The sequence below is a fragment of the Melospiza melodia genome, chromosome 3 (assembly GCF_035770615.1).
Source record: "Melospiza melodia melodia isolate bMelMel2 chromosome 3, bMelMel2.pri, whole genome shotgun sequence".
In the NCBI taxonomy this organism is placed as follows: domain Eukaryota; kingdom Metazoa; phylum Chordata; class Aves; order Passeriformes; family Passerellidae; genus Melospiza; species Melospiza melodia.
This window is the reverse complement of record NC_086196.1, coordinates 62,961,996-62,969,228: the sequence shown is the minus strand read 5'-3', so window position 1 is coordinate 62,969,228 and position 7,233 is coordinate 62,961,996.

Here is a 7,233-nt window from a genome sequence, read left to right as displayed (position 1 = left end):
AGAGCAAGCAACTGAGAAAAGAAGAAGTAAGAATCTTGGGGTTTGCATGCTCTGAGGCAGCAGCAGCTGGTGGTTTTGGTCACTGAGGCTTCTGGTTGGGTCACGAGCATATTGGCTGAGGTGCTGTTCATGAAGTGAGCAGGATGGGGACCTGGCCATCACCCTGAGCTGTAGGTGAAATATTAACAATAGTTCTAGGGAACATGTAGGTGAAATATTAACAATAACTCTGGGGATCATGGACTCTCCCTGTCCCCTTCTCCAGGCTCTAAGTGCATGGAGAAGTCCAGGTAGCTGTGCTGGCAGGGCTCATACTGCCATCCTGTCTGGGGCCAGGGGACACAGATGGAACAATGAAAGTGCTTACTGTTTATTTGTTTTTATTTGTTTTTTTTTTTTTTTTTTTTTTTTTTTGTTTTGTTTTTTTTTGTTTTTTTTTTTTTTTGCAGGCTTAACTTCTCCATAGGTTAGTAAAGCCTCATTTTGGGCTCTGGCTCTAATTTTGTCAACAACAGCTGGCTGTTGTCTTTGCCAATGGCACTTTCTGCCTCTGAGAAGCACCAGCCCCTGAGAGACCCTGGCCAGGGAGAAACCTCCCCTTTGAGCAGCCCACAGAGAGTCAGCTCTGAGCTCCCTCAGTCTGAAAATGAAAGAGCGGGATGCTGCTAGCTGTTCTGCTGGCAGGCTTGGTTAATGATGAAGGATTCCCTGTTATGGCAGCGTTGGGTGGCTTTGACAATTCCATTAGATATTACTAATAGTGTTATTAATACATGGCAGCTTCTCTGTGTGTGCAGAGATGTGTGAGTGTGCGTGGCTGCTCGGGGAGGCAGCCATGGAGACAACAGATCTGTTGTCAGAATGCAGCAGCCACTGCTGTCACCTCTCCCTTCCTCCCATGGGGGAACTGTGCCAAGAGTGCCAGTGAGTGTGGCAGGGAAAGGTCTGGCTCTGCCTTTCCTGGGAGCAGCAGCAGGAGTGAGGCTGACTGATGGGAAAGATGCTGATCTCTGGTGCTGTGGCACCCTCCTCTGCTGCCGGAGGGGTCCATCTGTGACTAGGGAGACTGATTCCTGCATCCTCTTGTCGTTCATCCTCACTTAGCTCTCCTCCCCTTTCTTCTCTCATGGTCTTTACACTTTTAGACCACAGCCAAATAATTCAGTTTCTGGAACAAGGTTTAAGGGCTAGAGCTCCTACCAAGCACAGTCTAAAGCAGTGGCACAAGGCTGACCAAATAATGGAGGGTGGAACTGCCTTGCTTTCTCAGCAGCATTTTAGCTCAAAGGATTAAAAAATGAAACAAAATTATTGTGGTGCTATCATATGCAAAAGACTTTGGTATGGCATGCATACAGCTAGTGCAGAATTGATCTCCATCCAGGATTCCTTGGAGGTCATGGGCATGCAGCCCTGAGGGGAAGGGAGAAATGGGATTAGGGGGAATGCAGGCCAGTGCAATTTGGAATGTAGTGATGTATCTAATCTGCTCCCAGAGGGGAGGCTCAGCCCCCCTGGTTGCAGCCTGTCCTGCTTGCCTCCTGTAGAGTGGGGCAGCTCCTGCCCAGCTGGCCAGGCAGGTGCCAGCAGTGCTGAAACAAGGGACAGTGGCTGCTTTGCTTTTGTTTGTCTCAGGGAGGGAGAGAATGTGCAGCAGCCCTGCCTCTAAGAGGGCTGGAGCCTTTCAACACCTGTTAAGGCAAGAAGTCTCTGTGTTTGTGTTCACCCCATCCCTCCAGTATCCGCACAGTCTGTATTAAATCCAATGTATTTGGATTTAGCTCACCAAGAGGCAGAAAAGGTGGAATGTGTCTGTTGCACCCACAGCACTTTATTTACAGACTCCTTTCTTTCCTTCTTTACCTGCCTAATTTTCAAGATGTTTAAGGGCAAAAGTCTTTCATACAGTGCTTGGTATGAACAGCACCAGGGCATTCCCCTCCTGGCCAGCCCCTCAGAGGCTTCTATCCCACAGTGTGAACCCTGATATCAAGTTGTTGTCTGCTGATCCAGGAGCAGGATCCTCTGCAGTGCAGTATGAGCATCAGCAGCTCTGTGCTCAGCACAGCTGCTGTCTTGGGCTGCCTTCAGGGCTGCAGCACTTTCTGGGGTTGTTGCAGTCCTGTGGAGGCCAAGGACAAAACCCTCATTTGATCTCCTGGCCTTTCTCCCCATCCCTCTTACAAGCAACTGTCTCCTGCTGTCTTTGCAGTGCTGGGAGTAGGTATAAATCTGTCAGAGCACTTAATTGTAGCCTGGCCCCTTCTCTTCATGGAGATGGGCCAGAACAAGATGAGAATTTCACTCTATTTCCCCCCAGCATTAGTATAACCATGAAATACATGGGAAGAAATTTGTGAAACTTATGAAAAAACACCTCCTCTTTTTTTCCCCCCCACTTCCCAATATTTTGAATTTAAACCATCTGCAGAAGAAATATGCGTGGAAATAGCTTGTGCATCAGTGCAGGTGAATTTTTCTGTGTCTTGAAAAATGGAACAATTCTTTCCTACAGCTATTGATTGTCATTCCACATCTATGCTGTCCTCCTAACTTCAAATCAATTTGTGCTTTACCAGGCTCTTTCATGTCATCTTATGACAGAATGCTAACTTTTCCCCTTAAAGGCTATTTATCTCTGTCTCTTTGTAAGGTCAGTGAAAATCACTGTACTCTGGCTCCCTAAAAGTAATCCATCTCGTGGAGGAAATGATGAGGTAGTATTATGTCTGGCAGTCTTTTTAAACAAGTCCTCAGAAGCATAAAGAAAAACGTGATAGGCTTGGTCAGGGAGGGTGGAATTGAGGACGTTGCAAGAGTCAAGTTTGGAAGCAATCAATGGCAAGCTTGGAGTTTGTATTCTGAAAATGTCCCTGCTTCTGGAATCTATTTACTGATATTTTTTGCTGCTACAGAGGGGTGGGGAAATTAATAGCAATCCAAGCAGGCTCCCAGGTGGTGGATGGCCATGAGTCTGAATTGGAGGGATAATTTATCTCCTCTGCCACTTTGAAGCCTTTTAGCCTGGGGGAGATCCCTTGTCTAATGAAATTAATTGAATGTGTCTGCAGTCTGGGTACTCCATCTGAATTGAAGTTTTAGCAGTTTCCAGGTATCCACTGCTCTCCAGCAGGCCCAGTGCCAGCATAGCATGTGTCACACACTGCTCCAGGCTCACACAGAATAAATCTCCAGTACAGAAACAGCCTCCTGCTGTCTCCACCACTGTGTGTCTGAGCTGCCACTGAACTGCATGCACTGCAGTGCAAAGGATCAAATGCAGTTAGAAAAAGTTGTAGAAGAAATTGTCACAGGCTATTTTTAAGTGCAGAACAATAACGTCACAGAACACTCCTGAACAGCAGGTTGCCAGGATGTAGGAGAGTGTTATTGGGGAAGGGTTCCTCTATTTTCATCCTCCTCTTGTGCTGTTCACCTCGGTGTTAGCTGTTGGCAGTTATCAGAGAAAAACCACTGGAGCAGTTTAATCTTTAGCCTGGCTAGGAATAGCTATTTCTGCACCTGCTGCTGGCTCAGGAGAGTCCAAAGCTCTTGGTGGGAACCATATATCAAACATAAGTCTCTGATGGCTAGTAAAAGTGTCCCATGCTCTTTTCCCAAAGAAAATTGTAGCTTGGGTATCAATCAGATGCTGGGAAACAGAGAAACTGAGCTGTAGCTGTAAGCACACATGTGGTTGTGGCTGTTCATGTCAAAACAAAGAGATGGATCACTGCAGGAACTCTCTTGCCAAGGTGGGAGCACAGTAGGCAGGATACCTAGGGGTCCCCAGAAGCAAACTGGTCAAAATATCAAAGAAATCAGTAAAGACAACAGTCACACTGTAATGTAGATCTGATGGGGATTGATTCAGCATTTAATTGATCAAGAGAAAACCATTGGGAGGAAAACTGATGACAGGCAGTGTAAACTACCATAGATGGCTAGACACTGTAAATGGGATGGTGTTATTTTTTCCTTTTTCTCATGCTACACAAGAATGCCACAGGCATTTAAATACACTTAGTTTTCTTTTCTGCTAATATTTTTACTGCAACCTTCTTTTCCCTTCACCACAAAGCTGCATTAAAATTTTATGTTTTTCATGTGGAGCAGATTATCTGATTTTATACAGATTTAAACATGGCTCTGAGACTGCATAAAAGTGCCAGCAATATGACAGTGGTTTGTGTGGGCATAAATGCTGCATTGTGTGGATAGCCAGAAGCCTGGCTTCATCGTGAATAAATGCAGATTTGGTATGTAGAGATGTGTGCTTATTTGCTGAATACTTATATCCTCTCAGCTCTGGGAGCTTCCAGGAGAAAGTGGTGTTTGCGTGACAATCTTGTTCCTGAGGAAGAATAAAATGCTTGTGCAGAAGCACTGGCCCTTAGGCTGTTGGATGAGGGAGGTTTTTCTTTCCTTGTGTAGGTTGCACTGAAATCAGCACTGAGAAAGCCAAACTCTGACAAGTAGAAGCCTGATTTTTTTGGGGTGATATTTTATTTCTTTTTTAAAGGGACATTTAGTTGGTATGCTCTGCTCTGTCAGTGGAAAACAAAATTATGTTGCTAAAAGGCTTCTGTTAGATTCAGTGGGAGTCTGACTCACTTGGATGCAGTGAGGTAGCGAGGGGGGTATCTGAGCTTGCACGTGCCCTCCTTCTGAGGCTTGAAGGCACCCTTGCCTTGTTCACTGAGGAGCTCCTGTGCTATTGTGCTGTGCCCCACCTACGCTGTAAAGATGAGTGGCCCCTTTCGTGCATTGAAACTTAGAAATCCCTGTTTCCTGTCTCAATTTTTTGCCTTCATGTCAGAGGATGAGCTGTGTCTTGGACACCAGTGCAGTGCAGACTGACCCAGAGAAACCCTCAGGATCCTTTCAGTGGGTGGTACAGGGAGCACTACCATGGCAGGGCTTGGCAAGCAAGAGGTGGCATTGAATGTGATTTATGCAGAGAAATCTCCCTGATGGGGAGGTAATAAATGTGTCTTACTGGAACAGGAAGTCATTTCTCTGGGTTTGAATGTAAATTCCATTCCAGCTTAAGTCCAAATTTTGTGAGTCTAGTCCTAAGGCACCATGTTGCAGGTATAATTTTTTAATTTAATAAATCTTTTCTCACCTATGACTCCTTCATCTGTTTCTCATCCCGGCAGGCACCACTATTAGAGGCAATCAAGCAGCAGCCCCATTTTCTGTTTCTGTATTCTGTCACACTCAAGTATTTAATCATGGAGTGGATCAATATGATGCTTGTTCCCCTGCCCTGCTCTCTCTGGGTGTAGAGGCTATCAGCAGCAAAGGGTGGCAGACAGGATTTAAAAAAAATCTCATAAAGATTATTCTCGACATTTGATAAAGGCCCAATAAAAGGTATCACACTAAAACCCCACCCATTTTACTTTTTGTTTTTTTCAGTAAAATAATATAAAATAGAGAAAATTATGTAAAATTTTTCAGTTTTCTTCAATCCTGTTTGAAGCAAATGTGTTTTCTCCGCGACAATGTATAAGTAAAAAAAAAAAGGCCACAGAGAACTGGATTTTATAGCAGACATAAAAGGTGTACTGGTGCCCTCAATAAATACAGATGGTGTTTGATCTGCCTGGATCTACCATGCAATGAGTGAGACAGTTTAATGACAAAAAACTGTGCCATCCTGGAGAGCTTCCAGATCCTGATCCTGATAGGGAAACAGCAAGTCCACTTCAGCTCTGCCAGAGAAGTTTTAATGCCCTCTTATAAACCTCTGTGGAGGGATGTGGTGTTGGCTGAGAGTTGCTGCAGGGACAAGGGAGAAAACTTTCCTGTGAGGGAAGTTTCAAGAAGGGCAATGTAGGAGTCCTGAAGGACTCTTTTGCACCTTGTCAGGGGAAGCTGTGGGACGTGTTCAGCAGGATGGAGACTGTTGGCATGTCAGCTAACAGCCCTGAACTGGCTCACTTTTCCCTGTACTGCATTATTTTCACTGTTGCAGAGGACTAACTGCTGTTTCTTAAGCAACTACTTCTAATTGTTCTTAGATGTGTAAATCTAGAGGGGCTTATCACTGTTCTTAGGATGTGTAAATGTGGTTGAGCTCCTAGGAAAGGATGGTCCTGTGTCCTCTTTGAATGTAATATAAGAGTAGGAAAATGCTGGAGTGGCCAGGGAAGGATCAATATGCTTTTCTCTGGAGATGTCATTTCAAAAGCTCCCTTGGTCACAGAGAAAAGGAACTTGACCTGCCACAGCAGGAAATCCAGCTCATGAACTGGGGAGGGTGCTGTGTAGTAATGGTCACTGGACTCAGCACTGGAACACAGCAGTAATAGTCAAAACAAATGGGCTGAAGGGCATCAGAAGAACTGAAGAAAGTGTTTGCAGGGCAAATCTGCTGTTCATATACTGCTGGTGTCCTGCTGCCATAAGCAAAAATACTAAAAATTAATTCCAGCAGAATTGCATTTCTCCTGGGTAAGTGAGATGAAGGCTGACTTAGCATGGAAGGTCTGACTGACACAGATCTGGCAGCTGAGTACAAGGCCGGCAATCAAAAGTGGTGTATCAGGAGAAAAAAAAAAAGAAAAACATTTTGAAAACGGCTTTTGGGACTCAGATTTCTTTTAGGGGAGATGAACTTTAACCAAACATTTCTCCAACTGGTTTGGCTTCTACGTACCTTAAGATTTCAGCAGTCAAAGTAGCAAGGCTTCAGAAGCTATTTTCTGGACTGTACATTCCCTTGGATCTTGAACTGTCCCAACTTGATCATCTGCAAATATATTTGCAAGGATGTCTTGAATACATGAAAACTGAATGGGTATTCAGCTTGATGTTGAAGTAATTTCTCTGGGAAACTGAAATTCATTTCCTATGGCTATTCTGCTGCAAGGGCCTCTAAACTTCTGTTTGGAAGAAACGTTTCGCTGTTTGTAACTGCAAATGTACCCAGAGTTTGTAGAACAGCTGAGTTAGCTGAGCAGCAGGGAAACAGCAGAGATCTGTGAACCTCGTTGCCTGCAGTCCCCCAGCTCCTTGCTGAGCCATGGGACAGCCCGACAGAAGCAGCGGCCACCAAAAGCCACCCCGTGAGTCACCATATGGAGCCAGTGGGAGCCGTGCCGCAGCCTTCAGGAGAGAGACACCTCAGAGCAAATGATGATGACACAGGGCCAGGGCATGCATCATTCTCCTAATGTCTCTTGGTACTTTCCAGCTTTCCAGCAGCCAGGAAAACAAATTGCC